Source organism: Macaca mulatta, chromosome 6 (assembly GCF_049350105.2).
Source record: "Macaca mulatta isolate MMU2019108-1 chromosome 6, T2T-MMU8v2.0, whole genome shotgun sequence".
Lineage (NCBI taxonomy): Eukaryota > Metazoa > Chordata > Mammalia > Primates > Cercopithecidae > Macaca > Macaca mulatta.
In genome coordinates this window covers 183051733-183073095 of record NC_133411.1, presented here as the reverse complement: position 1 = coordinate 183073095, position 21363 = coordinate 183051733, and the positions used below count along the sequence as shown (strand labels likewise).

The following is a 21363-nucleotide window of genomic DNA, read 5'->3' as shown; positions in this document are numbered from 1 at the left end:
TAAGTTCTACACTCTTAGCAATTTTCAAGTAGATATATTATTTGTTCTCAACTACATCATCCTGCTGTGAGGGTTGGGTTTCTGACACTCGCAACCGAAAGATCCTTGGTGAATATAGAGTGTGCGGGGTCTTTACTATATCATGCCCTGGGAACACACAGCATGGCAACTCACCATTCAGAGGCTAGAGTAGGTCTCAAAGAGGAAGGGACATTTTGAGAGGAGGGGACTAGATTCTGCCTTTTTCTTTTAATTTTTTATTTCCATAGGTTTTGGGGGTAACAGGTGGCATTTGGTGACATAAGTTAGTTCTTTTGTGGTGATTTGTGAGATTTTGATGCACCCATCACCCAAGAAGTATACAGGAAACCCAATTTGTAGTCTTTTATCCCCCACCCAGGAAGGGACATTTTGAAACGGGTCTTAAGAGATGGACAGGAGTTCTAGGGCAGACCTCTAGGTCATAGAAATAACATACACGACAATAGCATCATGAGACTAGGCAGCCGCACGTCGGAGCACAGAATCAGGGGCGAGGGGATAGAGAGGGGCGGAAAGGGGATCTGGAGCTCCTCTGTGAAGGGCTTTGTTCGCACTTTCCTCTTGAGGCAGTAAGTTCTCATTCAGGAACTTTCTTTTTTTTTTTTTTTTTTTTTTTTTTTTTAATTTATTTATTATTATTATACTTTAAGTTGTAGGGTACATGTGCATAACGTGCAGTTTTGTTACATATGTATACTTGTGCCATGTTGCTGTGCTACACCCATCAACTCGTCATTTACATCAGGTATAACTCCCAATGCAATCCCTCCCCCCTCCCCCCTCCCCATGATAGGCCCCGGTGTGTGATGTTCCCCTTCCTGAGTCCGAGTGATCTCATTGTTCAGTTCCCACCTATGAGTGAGAACATGCGGTGTTTGGTTTTCTGTTCTTGTGATAGTTTGCTAAGAATGATGGATTCCAGCTGCATCCAAGTCCCTACAAAGGACTCAAACTCATCCTTTTTTATGGCTGCATAGTATTCCATGGTGTATATGTGCCACATTTTCTTAATCCAATCTGTCACTGATGGACATTTGGGTTGATTCCAAGTCTTTGCTATTGTGAATAGTGCTGCAATAAACATACGTGTGCATGTGTCTTTATAGCAGCATAATTTATAATCCTTTGGGTATATACCCAATAATGGGATGGCTGGGTCATATGGTACATCTAGTTCTAGATCCTTGAGGAATCGCCATACTGTTTTCCATAATGGTTGAACTAGCTTACAATCCCACCAACAGTGTAAAAGTGTTCCTATTTCTCCACATCCTCTCCAGCACCTGTTGTTTCCTGACTTTTTAATGATTGCCATTCTAACTGGTGTGAGATGGTATCTCATTGTGGTTTTGATTTGCATTTCTCTGATGGCCAGTGATGATGAGCATTTTTTCATGTGTCTGTTGGCTGTATGAATGTCTTCTAAATGTTAGACCTAATACCATAAAAATCCTAGAGGAAAACCTAGGTAGTACCATTCAGGACATAGGCATGGGCAAAGATTTCATGTCTAAAACACCAAAAGCAACGGCAGCAAAAGCCAAAATTGACAAATGGGATCTCATTAAACTAAAGAGCTTCTGCACAGCAAAAGACACTACCATCAGAGTGAACAGGCAACCTACAGAATGGGAGAAAATTTTTGCAATCTACTCATCTGACAAAGGGCTAATATCCAGAACCTACAAAGAACTCAAACAAATTTACAAGAAAAAAACAAACAACCCCATCAAAAAGTGGGCAAAGGATATGAACAGACATTTCTCATTCAGGAACTTTCAACGAGAGAGGCCAGGTTTCTGAATCAGCAAACTGCTCAGAATCCCGTGGAGAAGGTGAGTTAGCCTCCTTGCTCCTGGAACCCTGTCAGCTCCACTGGGAGTGGGTTAGCTGCCCCAGCCCACCCCAGCCCACAGCTGAGTGGCGTTGGCATCCACAGATCATAATTAAGCCATGCTGGGCATCATTCCAGAAACACCCAGCCACAACTGAGGAAAACTGTAATTCTGTTAGAGCCTCAGGTTTCTTTCAGACTCAAGAATTCTCCTCTCCCTCATTTCCACCTTGGAGACAAAGCGTGGCTGTCCTGTAATTGGGTTCTGTATGTTGTGGGATCTGGGGGGGCTATGTTCATCACTCTGGCCATGCCAATGAGTTTCCTTCTGGGATGCCAACTGAGTGCTCAGATGAGAGGGTGCCCATCCCAGCTGCCTCTGTCTTGACAAAGGAAGACCCTGGGCAAAGGAAGAAGCCGGGGAAGAGAGGGTAAGACACAAAGATCAGCTCCATCAGGACAAACCGTGTCTTCATTAACATGTTATGTAGAGAGAGCTGGGGTCTTGCCCTGTCACCCAGGCTGGAGAGCAGGGGTGCAATCAGCTCACTGCAGCCTTGAACTCCTGGGTTCCTTGAAGTTTCCTGTCTAAGCCTCCCTCCAGAGTAGCTGAGACTACAGGCATGCTGTAGGTTTATCAGATATGATTTTTTTTTTTTCCAGAAGCGAGGTCTCCCTATGTTAGCCAGACTGGTCTCAAACTCTTGGCCTCAAGTGATCCTCCCATCTTGGCCTCCGAGTAGCTGGGAGTCACCTTCATGCCCCAGTCTTCATTAACATCTGAAGTGTGTCTTGCTTGGCAGTCTTGGCCAAGACCTGGTCTCTCCCTGGTTTGAGGGAAAAGGGGAATATCAGGTGTGAGCATCCTCTCTAACCCTGTGATGGGGGTTAAGATAGCCCCATCCCCCGAGCGTAGTGCTTGCACCAGCTGCATGTGAAGGTACCTGGGGTGATGGCAAAGCCAGTGACCTAACATGGTATCCCAGCACCCCGCCTCCTGCATGGCCCGCTCTGCTCTCTTTCATCCACCCATGCCCACTCTCTTTCCTTTCTCCAGTTGCTCACTGCATCACACTTGCTCCTGAATGAACCTGGACCCCACCAGAGGCCCACATACCTGCTGGTTCTGGGCCAGCCACCACTGAATCTGGAAAGGACATTGCTCTTGAGGGCAGGGGCCTCGTGTAGCACTGGGGGCTCTGGGATGGCCAGATGGGACAGAGGGAAGATTCCAATCATATCTGACAAACCTCATTACCTTTATTGTTTTCTTAGCATGCTGTTTCCTCTCCCCAAGAAATCCCCATGTTTCCTCCTCCTTCCCCTCCTCCTCCTCCTCCCCCTCCCCCTCCTCCTCCTTCCCCTCCCCCTCCTTCTCCCCCTTCCTCCTCCCCCTCCCTCTTCCTTCTCTCCATTCTCCCCCCTCCCTTCTCTTCTTCCTCCCCCTCCCCCTCCCCTCCTCCTCCCCTTCCTCCTCCCCCTCCCTCCTCCTCCTCCCCATTCTCCCCCTCCCCCTTCTCTTCTTCCTCCCCCTCCCACTTCTCCTCTTCCTCCTCTGCCTCCTTCTCCTCCTCTCCCTCCTACTCCTCCTCCTCCTCCAGGTGCTGACTCAGTGTCCCCTTCTCGATGAAAGCTTCCCAGACCACATTATTTGCAAATGATCCAGCCCTTCACACACGAGTACAGCTAAGAACTCCCTGTCACTCCCTGACTCTCTTTCCTGCTTTTTCTTCTTAGCACTATAGAGACACACACACCTCCATTATATACATGAAAATGTTTAAGTTCATTAATGCCCCCTCCCCCAACTAGAATGTCAGTTCCATGCAGACACGGATTTGTGTTTGTAGCTTTGTTCACTGCTTTATCCCTAGCATCTAAAAGACCACCCCCTACACAGTAGTGGTTTAATGCATGTTTATTGAATGAATAGCTGGACTGATTCAAAGGGCAGATTCTAGAGACAGACAGGTTGTGCTCAAATTCTAGCTGTAACATCTACTAGTTGTATGGCCTGGATCAAGGTGCTTGACCACTTTGAGCTCAGCTTTCTCATCTATTAAACAGGGATGGTTATGATGGTACTTTCCCAGTAGGATCATTGAGAGGATTCAATGAGATTATGCACAAAAAGCACTTAATAAAGACTCAGCCCTTTCACTAAGTGAGCCCTTCATAAATGTTAACCACTATTATCATTTCCGCAGTGTTGGGTAACTAACCATTTTCTTATTGGAGCACTCAATGTGTAGACAAAACAAGCAGCATTTTAGAGATGCCCAGTAATTTGCTCAAGATAGTGTTGTGAGTGGGTGGCCAGCAGCACTGGAATCACCCTGCTACTCAGACAGGCACCGACAAGTGGAAGGGGATGGCTAGGGAGAAATAAGAGGGGCAATGGGCAGCTGTGAGGCTGTCACTGGAGACTGGAAGAGGAAAGGGGACCTTCTGCTCCATAGGTGTGTCCAGAGGATCACGTGGTACATGGTTTTGGAAGATAGGCCCTGCCCTTGCAGAGCCAGTGGGCAGAAGAACACACCAAGACACTCTCATACAATTGTCTGCGAGCATAACTAACTGCACATTGGTTCTGCTTTCATCTGCTGTGTGGATGTTTGTCTGTCTGCTCAACATTCATTCCCTACTCTTCTAGTTAAAGCACGCCAAGTTTCCTTAGGAACCAGCCCTTCCCCATCCACAGTCCAAGTGGTTCCGGTGGGACTGCCCACAACACTCTGATTCAAGAGTGGACACAGACAGGTTTGGGTCACCAACATGCATGCGACCAGCCAGTGCAGTCAGTCAGCTGGGGGTCTGTGTACTGGAACTTAGGAAAAGCAGGCTCTTTTTCCATCAGGGTTGCTAAGATATCGGGATGTGAGTGGGGACTGTGCAGAGTCCCCATATGGGAAGAGTCTAAATGGGAAACTAAAAGCCAAAACAGAAGAAAAAAATAGGGAGAGATAGAGAAAAAGGACAAGCAGGAGAAAGGAAACAATCCAGTGATGTCATTTGAGCTCCTGTATCCAGCTGAACCTGAAGTTAACCCTACCCCTGGGCTTTTCATTGACATGAGTCAATACATTTCCTTATTTCTAAGTTTGTGTTGGGTTGCTGTCACTTGCCACCCAAAAAGTTCTGATTAATAGACCCACTCCTCACTTTGGCTAGCTATTGAGCAGCTTGTGATGTGTTCAGAGGTTAAGAACACTAGATAGAAATAAACTACTATTTACTGAAGGCTTATAGTGTCTCAAGCCGTCACCAGGATCATCTGTAATCTCCCCGCTCCAAAACCATAGGAGCTAGAGGTCATCATCCTGGCATAACTGATGGAGGTACTGCTGCTCTGAGAAGTGATTTCCAGAGCTGGGTTGCAAAGCTGAGGCTCAAAACCTGTGCGTTTTCCTCTTCCAGTGCAGCCTTCCATGGATTAAAGAGGCAGATTCTGTAAAAGAAGGGACTTTCGAGGTTGGGCAGGAAAGACAAACATGTTCCTAACAAGGCAAGGTGGGTTAGGAAGAGCATGCTAAGCAGAGGGAACAACACTAGCCAGTGCAGCAGTGGGAACCCTGAGGACGAATTCAGAAAGCATCACATGGTCCAGATCAGATGATGTAGGAATGAGGTAAAAGAGGAGAAAGGGAAGGCAGGCAGGGGCCAGATCACCGAGGCCTTGAGTGTCCCCCTGAAGAATCTGCCTGTGACCTCTGACTCTGGGGAGCTTGCTGGGTGGAGGATGGCTGGGTATAGCAAGGCAGGAAGACCAGTGTGGAAGCTTATGCCTAGGCCCAGGAGAGAAATCATGAGACCCAGATAGGGCAGGGCAGAGAGGGTGTAAGTGGAGAAATAAAGGTGAAAATAGTGTAAAATACACACACACACACACACACACACACACACCAGTATAACCTGACAACTGATAGAATTGGAGAGTGCAATCAGGAAGTTCTCAGTTTGGAGTTATTTACAGGACAAAGAGTGGGCCCATTTTTCAGACACTGGGAAGTCAGGCGGAGGCAGAATCAGGCAGCAGCGAGGGTGCCCTCCCGGCAGTGCTTTGAACCTGGGGAGGAAGGCGTCAGGTGGGGCTTGCTTGTCCACTGATCCCTCGGTGAGCAGCTGGAACTCAGGCAGGAGGGTCAGGGCTGTGGAAAGAATTCTGGGCGGCCAACAAAGCAAACATGTTTTCACATTCATCACACTTCACCCCCAGACTCCCAGAGTACAGGATGGGGAAGGAACCTGGGGTACCCTCCCCTGAGGACAAGTGGGCAAGTCAAAGGCTCCATCCCTCGCAGTAACTAGTGAAGTTCCATCCTGGTTTTGCTACGTCCCAGCTGTGTGGTCTTGAACAAGAGACTTCCCCTCCCTGAGCCTCAGTTTCTTCATCTGCAAATTGGGAATCAGATCCCCCCACAACCACAAGGCTGTAAGGAAGAGATGAACACCTAGTACATTCACAGCTCTTTAGAGATGTTTTTGTTTGCTTGTTTGTTTGTTTGTTTTTGTCCTCACCATTGTCCCTGATGAAAGAGAGAATGTTTATTTAGGGCCTGAACTTTACCTGCAGACCTGGCTGGAACAGCGTTTTTATGGCCTCATTCCTTTTGCCACCCCGACAGGAAAGGTATTTTATGGTGCGAGAACATTTTCATCGAGTTCTTTTAAATCTCTGCAAGACTCTGAACAAAATCACTTGGACCATAAACAGAACTGAACAGATGACCGAGGCGACTTCCCCTGACACCTCAGGCCTCTCCGCTATGTGTGCACGGTGTTCACATTTGCTCCAACAGCCCACAGAGTGCTGTTACCGGGAGCTCAAGGTCATGGATGGTCCAGGCTACAGGGGTTGACGCATATCTGGTTGGAAATAGTCACCAATTTGCACTAGGGTTTTTTCCTGATCAAAAGGTTGCCAGTGGATATGGCTTTGACCTCCCAAGGAGCTGCTGTATTTTGCCAGCTATGCCCATTGACAATGCCTATTTCAAAATGCGTCTATTATTGTTCTTGCAATTTAAGCCCTAAAGCAGTTGTTGCAAACTCCATTTCCTACAGGTGCCTACTGGGAAAAGGGAAGAGTGGCACTTGCTGGGTGCAAGATGACAGGGCATGGTGGAGCCTATGGTAAACTGCTGGGCCTGTGCCTTGTCTCCTGGAGTCCTGGAGAGCGTCTCCTTGGCTCCAGCTGGTTGCTGTTCCTGCCACATGCGTAAGTGATTCCAGTGTTGCTAGGGCTTTCAAGTTTTCTAGATAAACTAGAAATAAGCCATTTTACATGACATTCTCTGAGTTTCGGGCAGGCCAACAAAATCTTCAGGCTACCCACTTTCCAAACTGGTCTCAGACAACTGTATTGTTATTTGAATAAAGAATAAGAATAGCTGTCACTAGGCTGGTAATCCTCAGATTACAAAATACTTCCCTCGCTGATAATTTGGCTTTTAATTTTACTAAACATTTACTCTGGGTCAAGCCCAGTGCTGGGGCTGGGGGTGCAGAGACAAATCACACACGTCACTGGCCCCAGGGAGCTCATGTCTCACCAAGAGAGCTGCAGAGCCACTCCCACCAATGGTACCATCAGGATCCCTCTTCTTCCTAAGCAGAGTCCTAGGTGGGAACACAGAGTAGTCATCCTGGTTTCCCTGCCTCAGTTTCCTCATCTGTACATTGGAGACAGTGCCATCTGCCTCAGTTTCCTCATCTGTGAATTGGGGACAATGTCATCTCATTGGCAGGGCTGTTGTGAGGACTAAATAAGGCACTGTGTGTAAAATAACAACTCAGAGTAGCATACAAATATCAGCCTTTACTAAGGAGCTTTCTTCATTTTTACTGAAAATAGCATGAGTTATTCAGAATGCCTGCATCCAACTCCCACGTTCTGAAACCAGAGGCTCATGGCCCAAGGAAGGAGGCAAGCATTTGTGTAGAGAATAGAGTCAGAGTCCTGGATCCAAATTCTGGCTCTACTATTCCCTGTGACTGTGGACAAGTCCCTTCACCTCTCTGACCCTCAGTTTCTTTTTCTATGAAATAGGAATGAAATCTACCTCCTAGAATGAGCATGAAATGAGGTCACACATAGAATCTGGCTCTTGGTAAATGCACAATAAATATTTCCTCTTATGGCAGGTCCCAGGGGAGAGTATCTTTTTTTGTCTGTTTGTTTGTTTTTTTGAGACAGAGTCTCGCTCTGTCCCCCAGGCTGGAGTGCAGTGGCGCGATCTCGGCTCACTGCAAGCTCTACCTCCCGGGTTCATGCCATTCTCCTGCCTCAGCCTCCCGAGTAGCTGGGAGGCACCTGCCACCACGTGCAGCTAATTTTTTGTATTTTTTTTTTTTTTTTTTTTAGTAGAGACGGGGTTTCACTGTGTTAGCCAGGATGGTCTCGATCTCCTGACCTCGTGATCCACCCGCCTCGGCCTCCCAAAGTGCTGGGATTACTGACGTGAGCCACTGCGCCCAGCTCCAGGGGAGAATATCTTAATCCCCAGACTTCATCGATAGTTCAACCCCACTCTCTCAATTCTCAGATCTTGCTGGGGCTCAGCGTGCACTGTCAGGGAAGGAGGTTTATATCAGCAAAAAGGCACCCAGGTCAGGATTTAGAAGGGCTCAAATTAAACTGACTTCCTCTAAGCCACTGCAGTGGAGTGGGGAAAGACCTTCAACTCTGATAGAAAGTCAAGAAATAGAAACCAGCTGGGTGTGTCCTGTGTGCTCTTGTCACTGAGATGCCAAAGGCCCATGAGGAACGTTGATTGGCACCTGTTGGAGCAGGGTTTTATTTGTTTAGAAACCAGGAAGCTTGATTTCATCTCTGCATATGGTAGGCGAGGGTAGAAATTTGACCTGGAGCAGTGATTCTGAACCTAACTGCACATTCCAACCCCCAGGAAGCTTTAAGCACTACTGATGCCTGGGTCCAGCCCCAGGGATCCTGCTGTGGTCCATCTGAGTGCAGACAGCACAAGAGGGTTTTTTAACTCTAATGTACAGCCTGGTGAGTCTTCCGTGCAGTCAGGGCTGCGAACCACTGGAGAGGAGAGATGAGCGAGAACTCAGTTTCTCATCCTCTAACTATTCCTAATGTTAAATTTCATTGATGCCAAGATGCAATTTTCTTTTCACATTTTAGCACCTCTGAAATAAGAATGTCTTTAGAATTATGATGATAAGACAGGACTGCCTTATAATTTAGTTGACAATGCTCTTCCAGTCTTAGCGGAATATGAAATAATGGTGTGTCTCATAATCAATGATGTATTTGTTCTTCTTCTCAGGGAGGAAAAGCAGTGTTCCTAAACCTGAATGTGCATCAGAATCACCTTGAGGGCTCTTAGAACTCAGATAGCTGGGCTCCGCCCCCAGAATCTCTGATTCAGCAAGTTTGGGGTGATCCCCAAGAATTGGCACTTCTGGTAAGTTCCCCAGTGCTGCTGGGCAGCTGGTCACAGTCCTCACTTTGAGAAGCACCTGGGTAGTGAGCAGACCTGGGTAGAGACAAAGGTGGCAGTTGACACAACTTTTGAGGGGATGGGCTGTGCTAAGCACTGGACACTTAATCCTCACAGCAACTCCATGAAACTGGTGCCACGGTTCCCCCATTTTTCAGAAGAGTAAACTGAGTCAGTGAGGGGCTAGGATAGCCAACACATGGCAGAGGAGGAGTGCTAGAAGATAAAGAAACAGTCTGGTTGGCCAGAAGGACTGGTGAGGCCACTAGAGCCAGGGTGATCAAGCAAGGCTTCTCTGAAGAGGTGGCATGTGAGTTGAAAATTGAAATAAGTGTGTGAATGAACTCGCAATGAGAGGAGACTAGCTTTTTACCATTTATGTGTGCTGAATACTGTGCTAAGTTCAACTAATGCTTACAACGGCCTTTGAAGTAATTACTCTTATTATGTCTATTTTCTACATAAGGAAATTGAGCCTTGCTATAGAATGAATGTTTGTGTTTCTCTCAAATTTGTATGTTGAAATCCTAACCCGCAAAGTGAGGGTATTCAGAGATGGATCTCCGGGAGGTGATTAGGTCACAAGCGTGGAGCCCTCATAAATGGGATTAGTGCCTTTTTGAAAAGAGGCTCCAGAGAGCTCCCTTGCCCCTTCCACCACGTGAGGATGCAACGAGAAGAGCGCCATCCACAAGCCAGAAAGCAGGCCCTCACCAGACACTGAATCTTTTGGCCCCTTGATCTTGGACTTCTCAGCCCCCAGAACTATGAGAAATAAATATCTGTGGCATAAGCCACCCAGTCTGTGGTATTCAGTTATAGCAGCCTGAACCAACTAAGACATGGCATAAAGAAGTGAAGCAACTACCCCACCAGAAAGTCAAGGGGCCAGGATACAAAGCCAGGAGGTCTGATGCAATAGTGCCTGCCTTCAGCCACTGCATTTACAAACTCCCAGGCTGTAGAAGATGGGAGTGGTCACAGGAGGCACTGCACTGTAGGGATGGTGTTGGCTCTGGTGTCAACCAGTTCTGGGGTTGAATCCCTGGCATGGGACCTTGAACAAGCCACTGTACTTCTCTGATGTTCAGATTCCTTGCCTGTAAAATGCAGAAAGGAACAGCAACTCTGTACACTGTTTTAAAGACTTAGTCAGTTGATATGTACTTAGTCCAGTTCCTGGCACATATGAAGCACTCAGAAAATGGCAGTCATCGTCACAAGTGCTTTGCGTTGTGATGGCTTCCAGTGTAGCCTTTCAGCCAGACACTGGAAGGCACCCAAGGTCATCAGAATTGCCCATCTGATGTAAATCCAGGTTTCCCGACCAGGACATCAGCCTCTAGCAGTTTCACTAACACTCGCTCCATCTTTCACAGCCTTGGAGGAATATCAAACAGATCCATCCTCTACCAAAGGCTTCCTGTGCCTTGGCTATGAAGTCTTTCTTTCCTTGTGACTGTGCTTGAGTGATGGGGAGTGGATGAGGGGCTGGGCTGTTCCATGTGGGAAAAGGAAGCTGAACGCTTCTCTGTTCTCGTCTTCCTTAAACCCAAACTTCTGCTCAGTTGGGAATGCCTTAGCAAGGAAAACACAAATTTTCTTTTCATCCTGTAGCTGTTTCTTTTTGGCTTTGGTCAGAGTTGGCAGAATTGCCATAGGTTTCCAGCCAGAATCACAAGGCAGTTATCACACACGAACACACACACCCAGCTTTGTTTCTGAATCGTTTCAGCCACTCAGCTTATAAATTCCACATCCTCTAGCTTTGCACCACCTGCCCTCTTCCTACCCACAAGGAAACCCAAATCCAGTTCCATTTGACAGATATTCACTAAATGAGTGAGTTTCCAGACCCAGGCCTGGAGCTGCTGCAGGGAGACTCAGGGACAGTTCCAGAGGAGTCCCTGCACCTGAGAAATGCAGTCTCGTGCAGGTCACACCTGGTCACTCTGCTTTCAGCCTTCCGTGGCGTGATGGAGACAGCTAGCTGCTCATCAAACGTGTCCTCCTCCTCCAGTCACACAGCTGAGACACATCCCAAACGTGTCCTCCTCCTCCAGTCACACAGCTGAGACACATCCCCAGCCTTCTTCACAATTAGGCATGACCCTGTGTTATGGGATTACATTCTGGGTCACAAAAATTTATATGTTGAAGTCTTAACCCCCAGGACTTCAGAATGTGACTTATTTGGAAATAGAGTCTTTGTAAATATAATTAGCTAAAATGAGGTCAAACTGGAGGAGAGTGGGCCCCTAAACCAATATGACTGGTATCCTTACGAAAAGGGGAAACTTAAAGACATACACACAGAGAACGCCATGTGAATGTGAAGGCAGAAATTGGGGTGATGCTTCTCCAAGCCAAACCACGCCAAAGATCACCAGCAAAACATCCAACACTGGGGAAGAGGCATGGAACAGATTCTACCCCAGCACCCTCAGGAGGAGCCAATCTTGCCAACACCCTGATCCTGAACTTTCCAGCCTCCAGAACTGTGAGACAATGTATTTCTGTTGTTTAAGACATCAAGTTTAGGTGACGTGGAAGCCATATGTTAAAGAGGCCACGGCCTCCATCAGCCTGGGTCTCTGCGTGACTACATGGAGCAGAGCCACCTACCCCCAATACCAGCTGGATTCAAATTACAGACATCGACTTCTATTTAGTAAGCCACTGAGAACTGGGGATTTTTCTGACCATCTTGTTTAAAGTGGCCAGCCCTTATTTCCTTTCATAGCATTTCTGACAATTTATAATAATGTTTTTGGTTTGCTTACCTACTTATTTTCTGCCTCTGCCACTAAGTAGTACGTTTTACAAAGTTGGGAGGCACTCCTATTTGTTGACTGAGGCTAGGCCAGTGCACAGCAAATGGCCTAATGCCTAGCAAGTCCTCCTTCCATATTTCTGGATGGGATATTCCTTTTGGTTCCGAAATGGTCAGGGAAGCAGGCTATGGCTACTCACTGTGACATAAAATGACCAGGTTGTGAGGAGGCCTGGGGGACCACTGTCTTTGAAGGGAAGAAAAGAAGAAGAGAAAACCTCAGCAAGAGAATGATCCCCAGTCAGAGTCTGAGAAGAGAAACTGGAGTTTCAGTGGGGCAGAGCAAGTGTGGGAAGGCGTGTGGATAAGATCACATTCCAGCAAAAGACAAGGCTCAGACAGGGGCAGGAAGGAGCGGAGGACCCTGTGTGTTCTGAGAACAGGAGGACAGATTATGTGGCCATGTGCAGGGAGAGGTAATACCAGGCAATACAGCTGGAGAAAGTTGGAGGAGCCGGACTTCGAGGGCCCTGAAAACTCAGATGAATTTTCACTTAATCCACCCACTGTTGAACCTCTGATATCACACCTCATAGAAAGACACACATTGCACATCACAATCCAAGGCACACCCATTCATGTCTTAATAGAAGAGAAACAGCAGTCTCAATAAATGGCACAGGCTCTTATCATTAGAAAACAACCTGTTTGGTATTTTCTATTCTAATCCACACTCCATATTTTTAAATGCTGATCTCTTTCACTAAGTGGATTTCACTATAACTATGGGTTATGATCCAGAATTGGAAAAATCACTGCTGCTGGCCATGGAACTGAGTGCTAAAGCTTTAAAGGAATGAAGAGTCCTTTGGGTGGACTCTGAGCCAGGGAGGGAGCCAAAGAGACCATGGACTGAGGGGAGTGGGGCCAGCCCAAGGGAGGTGAGCCTGGCACAGGGCAGTGGTTACGGAAGGCATATCCCAGAGTGACATCCTGTGAGCAGGGGTAGGTCCGGGGATTTGCAGGAACTCAAGTGTGGCAAATAGCTATCTCATTATAAGGGTTTGGCTGAGCAATATCGGGGAGTCTTAGGCCAGGCCACAAGTAGCTGTGTGCCCTCCTGAGGGAACTTGCTGATGGATGCTTGGCTGGCATCTTTGGAAAAGAGGGTTTGCTGAGGTGATGGGTAAGACCAGAGGTGTAGAAGGGAGGTGTGTGAGCACGTCAGCCTCAGGAGTGGCCAGTGTCTCAGCACTACCCTCAAGGGGACTGGCAAACCCTCAACACAAAGAAGGGCTGGTGTGTGTGTGTGTGTGTCTGTGCACACGTGCGCATGTATGTATCTGTGCATGTGTATATGAGTTATGTGTGTGGGTGTGTAAATGTGTGAGTGTGCATGTGACTGTGTAAGTGCGTGTGTGTGTACGTGTGGGTGTGTGTGTCTGTGTAGGGATGACACATATGAAGGCGGCACTCCCTCCCACCACAGGTGTGACATCTTCAGGAAAAGATGCCCTCCCTTAATTACCCCTCAGGTGGTGGCCTGGCCCCAGAGCATAGCGGGAGGCTTTGGAGTCAGACAGAATCATCAGATCAACCCCTGACGTTGCTCTTTACTCACATGTGACGAGCCAAGTTACTTCTTTCTGAGCCTCAGTTTCCGTATCTGCAAAGTGAGTTTAGCAATTCCTTCACTGCAGGGTGGTTCTGAGAGGTCCTTCACGGTAAGGTATAGAGGCTTCCAGAAGGAAAAAGTTCTGAACTTGACTTAATTCCCACTGGGGCCACTTGAGATGCTCTGCCTCCTTCTAAGCCTCTTTCACTTGTGGACACTGCTGTGGTAGCCATCCACTGCCCTACAGGTCTTTCCTCAATCTCCCCTGTGACCCTCTTTCTACCTTTGCTACTGACAGATTTTTGAATGACAGAAAAGGGCACTAAAGTTCACCTCTGCTTTTCCAAACATAGCCCCTCTGAGTCTCCACATCTGCATCTGTGCAGTGGGCACAAGATTCATCATGCCTTCCTTGGCAGGGTTGTTGTGAGGAGCTGGAGATTTAACACACTTGGAAGGGCATGGTCAACTGCAAAGAAGCTCAAGTAGTGACAGGATAATGGGGAACTGCAGGGATGTTGGTGACTCAGGCAAGATGCTGACAAACTCCCTGCAAAGAATTGGGCACCCAAGACAGCTGGGGCAGCTCAGGACATCGGGTGTGGATGCAGTCTGCCAGTAGCTATAGAGAGTTCCCTCTTTCCTTCACTCCTTCCTGCTCCTCTCCCATCTCTTGCCCATATTTGGATTTGGACGTGATTCAAAAAAGGGGAACAGAGATTGCCCCAAAGAGGGCCCTGGATGCTCCCAGACAATAGCCCTGTAGATCATGCACCTTACGGCCTCCTGTCACCTCCTCTGCCTCCAGGCAGAGCCCATGGCAACACCTAAAGCAGGGTCTCCACCATCCCCACCCCCTAATCTTTGCAGCCAGCTCTGCTCCCTGAGCAACGGGGAATAAATATACAGCCTTCAAGGGTTAGAATTCTCTTGATTCTTGCTGGCACCCAGTTTCCATGGCAACCTGAAACTCTCCTTTGCCATCTTCAGGAATGTCATTAGGCTGTGAGGGGGAGGCTGCAAACAAAGCCACGATGTGTCAAGCTGCAGCAGATGCCGAGGAGGGCAGCGCTGGGGGGCAGAAGCCCTTTTTGTGGCAGGTATTTTTTTTCCTTTGAAATAAAATACATAAACCATTCCATTCCATCAAACCAACTAAAGCTTCTGTTTTTCTAAGGAAAAAAGCAACAAAACTAATAACATGTGCCTCAGTGCCAGTTAAGGGATTGGAAAATATATGCTCATATTTCAACACAGACACTATAATAACAATAACGATCCTGCTTGCTTTGTCACATTAAACCCTCCCAACCACCTATTCTATGGATGAGAAAACTGAGTTTATGAGAAGCAGAGCAACCTGTCTAAGGTCACAGATTAATGTGCGGGGCATGGGGATTTGCAGTCTCCTTCTAACACTGAATTCCATCCTGAGAGCCTGCTCAGCGCTATGGTCCACTCCCCAGAGTGGTGCTTACAGGAGATAGTGGCCATGTCATAAGCACCTGATTCAGGACCCAGGTGGGGAGAAGGAAAGGGGTTCTGGATGCCTTGTTCACTTTCCATCCTCAGGCTGTGGTGCTGATGCAAACCTTGAAGAAGCCCAGGGACACAGTTGTCTCTGGAATCTACTCTCACACAATCAAGATGACTTGAACCTCCTCTACTTTGGTCTCCCTAGCTTCCATCTCTTCACCCCAAACCTCCTCTTTACTGAGGGCACAGGGTCCATCCAAACATGCTCTGGCCACATCATCCTGCCTTTGCCTCGACAGCACAGGGTGAAGTCCAGGCTCTCAAGTCTCATCCTCAGAGTCCCTCCTGGGGGTTCACAGTTGACTCCCTAGTATCATACCCCAGAAGTATGCCCATTGCTTCAGCTAGCCAGCCTGAGCTTTGCATGATTAACCAAACACCCCGTGCTTCTTCTTACCTCTTTCCCTGTGCCTGGAATGGTGCTCTTCCCTGCAGCCCTTGGACACTCCTGGTTGAACACTCACCTTCAGCCTGTGCCACCTCCCTTGGGAGGTCTTCCCTCTCCATCTCCACACAGATGTAAGAGCACCCTCCTCTCAGCCTTTAAAATATTTAGGCTTATAGCACTTACATCATTTACTGAAATTATTTACTAACATATTAGTCCTCCACTAGACTGGGAATGCTTTGAGGGCAGAGGCTGCAGCTGGTTCATTACTGTGATTCAAGCATGTAGCAGGTGCTCGGGGATTTGTGAATGGTTGACTGGCACATGCACCCACACACATGCAGGAGGACAGTGAAAAAAAAGAAAGCATGCAAATGTGAGCATAAGTTGTTTAAAGCTAAGCCAATGAGAGATGGTACTGGGATGGGCTATTTTTCTCTGAAAATCTCTTTGGAGTTTTTGGAACATGATTTGCATGATATAAACAAGTTTGATCCGTTGTTGCACCAGTGACCAGGCTCATAGCATGGCTATCTAGGCATGCTCAAGGACTGGAGGCATCTTGTTTTGTCTTGTTAAGCACCATTAACATCTCTGGATAGTCTACACACTTAGAGAAAAATCTATGGCCTTAAATGCATTTATTAGAAAACCACAGAGGTTGACAAGAAGGGGCTTTAGCATGCATCTTTTAGAAAAAGGCAGAAAAGAACAAAATAACCCACTCTCTAAAACAAGGGTCCCCAACACCAGGGCCACTAGAAACTAGGCCACAGAGCAGGAAGTGAGTGGCAGGTGAACGAGCATTACAGTCTGATCTCTAACTCTTGCGAGATCAGCAGCAGGATTAGATTCTTATAGGAGTGCAAACCCTATTAGGAACTGTGCATGTGAGGGAGCCAGGTTGCACATGCCTTACAAGAATCTAATGCTTGATGATCTGAGGTGAAACAGTTTCATCCCAAAACCATTCTTTTCATCCCCACTCCCCACCCCATCCATGGAAAAATTGTCTTCCATGAAACTGGTCCCTGGTGCCAAAAAGGTTGAGGACCACTGCTCTGAAGGGAACAATTTAAAAGGATGAAAGCAGAAATTAATACAACAGAACACAAGCAAAACAAAATCAGTAAATTTGATCAATACAACCAACGATGGCTCTCTGAAACGATTAATATAATAAACAAATTTCTGGCAATTCTTATTAAAAAAAAAACCAGAAAGACCATATTAAAAAATAGCTTAGAAGTGGCAGAAGGACAGGAACCCTTACAGATAAGGGTGATATTAGAAATATATATAAGAATGCTTGGTACAACTTACTGTCAATAAATGTGAGCATCTAGATAAAATGAATTATTTCTTAGGAAAATATAAATTATTAAAATAATTTCGGGAAGAGGTAGAAAACCTAAATCAATTAATAAACATAGAAGAAATTAGAAAGTTAGCCAAAGACCTACTCTTTTAAAAGCAAATAAATTCAGATAATTTATGGCAAGTCTTACCGAATTTTCCAAAAAAGTTGTTACTTATGATACATAAACTGAACATCAGATAAGGTGAAATCATTTCTCCGTCATCTCTGAGAAAAACTCTTGATATCAAAATTGAAAAAGGAAGTAGTAGGCTATATTCACTCAGAAACATAGATATAACATGACCAATCAAATATTAGCAAATTAAACCTAGCAATATATTAAAATAATAATGCCAAGGATATTTTACTATGTAATATTTTAAAAAATTAACATTGATACAAATGTTAATATTAATACAAATTCTCAACTTACTAGATTAGAGAAGAAAATATCCAAGTTAATACAAAATATTAATATTAATACAAATATTAATACAAATTGCCATCTTAATAGACTAGAGAAGAAAATACTCAAAAACACTTGATCAAATTAAACACCTAAATAAAATCATAACCTAGTAGTTAATGCTTAACAAACATCAGATGTACTGGTGAAATATAGAAGCATTCTCTCTTAGGACTTGAACAAGTAATGATGTTTTCTGTATCATTCTTGCTATATAACATTGTTATCAATATCTCAGCCAATGCAATAAGGCAAGAAAAAATAAAAGAATAAAACTTCAAATATGGAAAATTGTCATTATTTGTAGGCATTAATATTATCTTCCTAGAAAATCAGCTAACAAAATAACAAAACTAATCAGAGAAATCAGTAAACAGGTAGTAGATACATGCACAACATTCAAAAATCAGTAATTTCTGTTACTACATAATAATCAATTAGAAAATCAAAGTTTCCATTCATAATAAAAACAAAGAAACATATATATATTATCTAGGAATAAACCTAATAAAAACTATGCAAGAAGAAAATTATTAAGCCTTATGAAACAAACGTCACAACCATTTTAAAAACCTTACATAATGAAGATTCACAGCATAATCCTAGATGAGAAGACAAGTTGTAAAAATGTAAAAATTTTCTCCACATAATCTTCATATTCAATGCAACCCCAATCATAATTTGAGCATGACTTTTGATAAACTTGACAAGTTGATTCCAAACTTCCCATAAAATGAATACATATTATTAGGGAAATTGTCAAAAGGAACAGTGATATGGAACTTGCTATACCAACATATAAAACCATACTACAGAACGGGCACAGTGTCTCATGCCTGTAATCCCAGCACTTTGGGAGGCCGAGATGGGCAGGTCACCTGAGGTCAAGAGTTTGAGACCACACTGATCAACATGAAGGAACCTCGTCTGTACTAAAAATACAAAATTAGCCAGACGTGGTGGCGCATGCCTGTAATCCCAGCTACTCGGGAGGCTGAGGCAGGAGTACTGCTTGAACTCTTGAGGCAGAGGTTGTGGTGAACCGAGATCTCACCCTTGAACTCCACCCTGGGCAACAAGAGTGAAACTCTGTCAAAAACCAACCAAACAAACAAACGACAAACAAGCAAACCTCACTACAAAGCTGTAGTAATTAAAAGTGACTCAGAAATAGACAACTGATTAAAAGAACAAAATAGTATAAAAACAGATAAATACATTTAGGAATTTTTTATGTTAAGATATGGCTACTCAACAATGTATCTCAGTAGAAAAAAATGAGGGTGATCATATGGCTATATCATGTGAAAAATAATGCAATAGTTACTGACATAGATAGATTTCCAGTACATATTGTAAAGTGAAAAAAGGGAAAATCATGGAGCAAGGTGCATACTGTAATTCCATTTCTGATTTAAGATGTGGGCACATTTGCACAGGTTTGAATGTAAATGCATAGAAGAGAGTCCAGAAGATGGATGCCAAATTGTTTACAGTGGATACATTCGGGGTGCAAATTGGGATGGAAAGGGAGATGTAAAAAAATTCTCACTCTGCTTTGTATTCTTTTAGATTATTTTAACCTTCCACACTGAAAATGAATTCATTCATGATTTGGGTATATTATGCATTAAGTAACAGCTGTTCAGGAAAAGAAAAATAGAGAACAACAATGCCTACAGAATAGGGCTGGAGCTGTGACAGCTCAGGAAGCTCTCCGAGCTGACCCTCTTCCTCTTCCTCACATGTCCGACTGTGCACAGGCACAGTCCTTCCTCTCTAAAGCCAGTTCTGGCTGCCCCCACTGGAAGTGGCCTCGGATGCCCATCCAGTTCCCAAGCCTGCCTTCTCTCCTGGACATGCCTTAGCTGCATCTGCCCCACTCCTACTCTGAGCGATGGCTCAACCAGCCCAAGGGGGATTCAGGCCCTCCCATCTGAAGTGCGCAGAAATCGGATGCCAGGGCCCCTGTTTCAGTGCCCCTGAGCAACGAGCATTCCTCCCCAGAAAGTTAGATGCCACGTGGCCACCTCCGGACCACCAGGTTCTGTCATCTTTCCTCATCATTCCCTGGCCTTCTGTGTCATAATTATCTTTGCGCATCAAACTGTGTTTGCCACTAGAATGAGGAAGAGCAGGGAATTGGTTTTTGTTTATGGTTTGTTCTATCTCCGGCCCCTAGAAGTGTGCCTGGCCCCTGGTAGGCGCTCAATAAATACTTACAGGCTGAGTTCAGGAAGTCACATGACCTATTTTAAATTCACCAAAATGGGGTCAATTGTATTCTTTTTTGGGAATGTTGGTATGGAGCAAATATAAAGAGAGCAGCTTCCTCGGCCCAGCCCAGGTCTGAGTAACTGTGCCCCAGAGGGGTTGAACCCTCATGTTTAGAGCTCCGCTGTGGACACACCTCTCTGATTTCTGACCCCTCAGGGCTGGGTGCAGGATGCCCTTCTCACTCATGGTAGGCCCTATCTCCCTTCTTCTCCCCAGAACAACGTATCTTGTGGGCTTCGGGCCTCTAAGCTATAGTTTCCACTTCCCGAATAATGTAATCTCCAAATCCTCACGTCAAGACAAGTCAGGACTAGGGCAGCCAGCCCCGTGAGTGGCTCCCAAGACAACAGTCACAGGATGTGCATTTTTTTCGCGAGCTTCATCTCATAAATTTCCCCTGTACACCCTGGCCAAGGATTCATCAGACTAAAGATGTTCTGTATCTCCTTTCCACAACCAAACTCAAGGAGAATTTCTAATTTTCTTCCCGTCCCCTGTGCTCCGTGGCTTTCTTTCCCTGGGTTTTGTGTCACCAAAAATATTGATTCCTTGAGGAAAAAGCCACAATAGATCCAGCCTTTCCAGAGGTCTTAATGAGGAGAGTGCCTGCCAGCCGGAGCCACTGTCATCTGAGTCTCAGTAGGAGTCCGGGAGGACTTTGTCAGAGAACACAGCCAAACACAGCCCCCCGGGGGAGACTCTGACAGGCACCTCAGGAACTGGCCCACCTGGCTCTGCGTCAAAAGCTCTAAGCAGGGCAGCCAGCAGCGTGAAAAAGCCAGCAAGCTTACGTAGGGAGGAGAAAAGCAGTCACTTTGAAATCTGAGACTTGGGGAAAGAGAACAAACTCTGCTGGGCCTCAGTCATCCCATCTATGCAATGGGCATAATCACCCTTGTGTGCCGCAGTTCTGGGCCTATCATCTAAGACCATAACAATCGTGAGTGTGACCAGCACAGACAGGGAGCCTCAGAACCACTTCTTCCCTCCAGACTTCTCCTATAACCCGGACACTAATCCCTCCACCAAGAAAATGAGCCTCACACACAGCTTTGGTTGTTTGGGGGTTCTTTTGTTTTTTTGGTTTTGGAGGGTTTTTTTTTTTTCTTTTTTGTAATCCTTGGAAAGTGTCCATTCAAAGGTCAATTTTGAGCACAGACTGTGTGCTTAGCACTGGTCCAAAGCAGCTTGGGAGATGATAAAGAAACCTAAGAGGTGTTTGCTGCCTTGTCAGAGTTTGCTATTTGCTTGAGGACATAAAAGGGAGTATTTGCCAGCGATGAGTGTTCGATCAAGGCGGCTTTTACTCAGAAGCCCTGGGAACAGGGTCTCACGCAGCCTGCCACCAGCCGTGTCACGTGGCTGGTGACAGCCTCACAATGCCTGGTCCTGTATCTGTAGAAAAGGCATATTAACATCCACCCTCTTGGATCATCATGTGACTTTTAAAAAGCATCCATAAAATGATGTTGGTGAAACATTTAATAATGTGCTGGGCATGGGGCAAACACACAATAAATGCTTTTGAAATTTATGACCAGATAATCCGGGAATAATTATGTGCCACCGCAGTCCACATACAGTGGAGCCGTACTGGAGGGAA

At 45.9% G+C, this 21363-nt stretch overlaps 1 long non-coding RNA gene across 1 annotated transcript; it reads right to left on the bottom strand.

Annotated features, from left to right (window-relative positions):
• Positions 1–2159: 2159 nt before the first annotated feature.
• On the bottom strand, positions 2160–15785 carry LOC144329603 (uncharacterized). The gene is made up of 3 exons (XR_013395009.1): positions 15734–15785; positions 2994–3075; positions 2160–2276 (listed from the first exon to the last, which is right to left on the bottom strand). It is a non-coding gene; the product is annotated as an uncharacterized LOC144329603 (long non-coding RNA).
• Positions 15786–21363: the final 5578 nt, after the last annotated feature.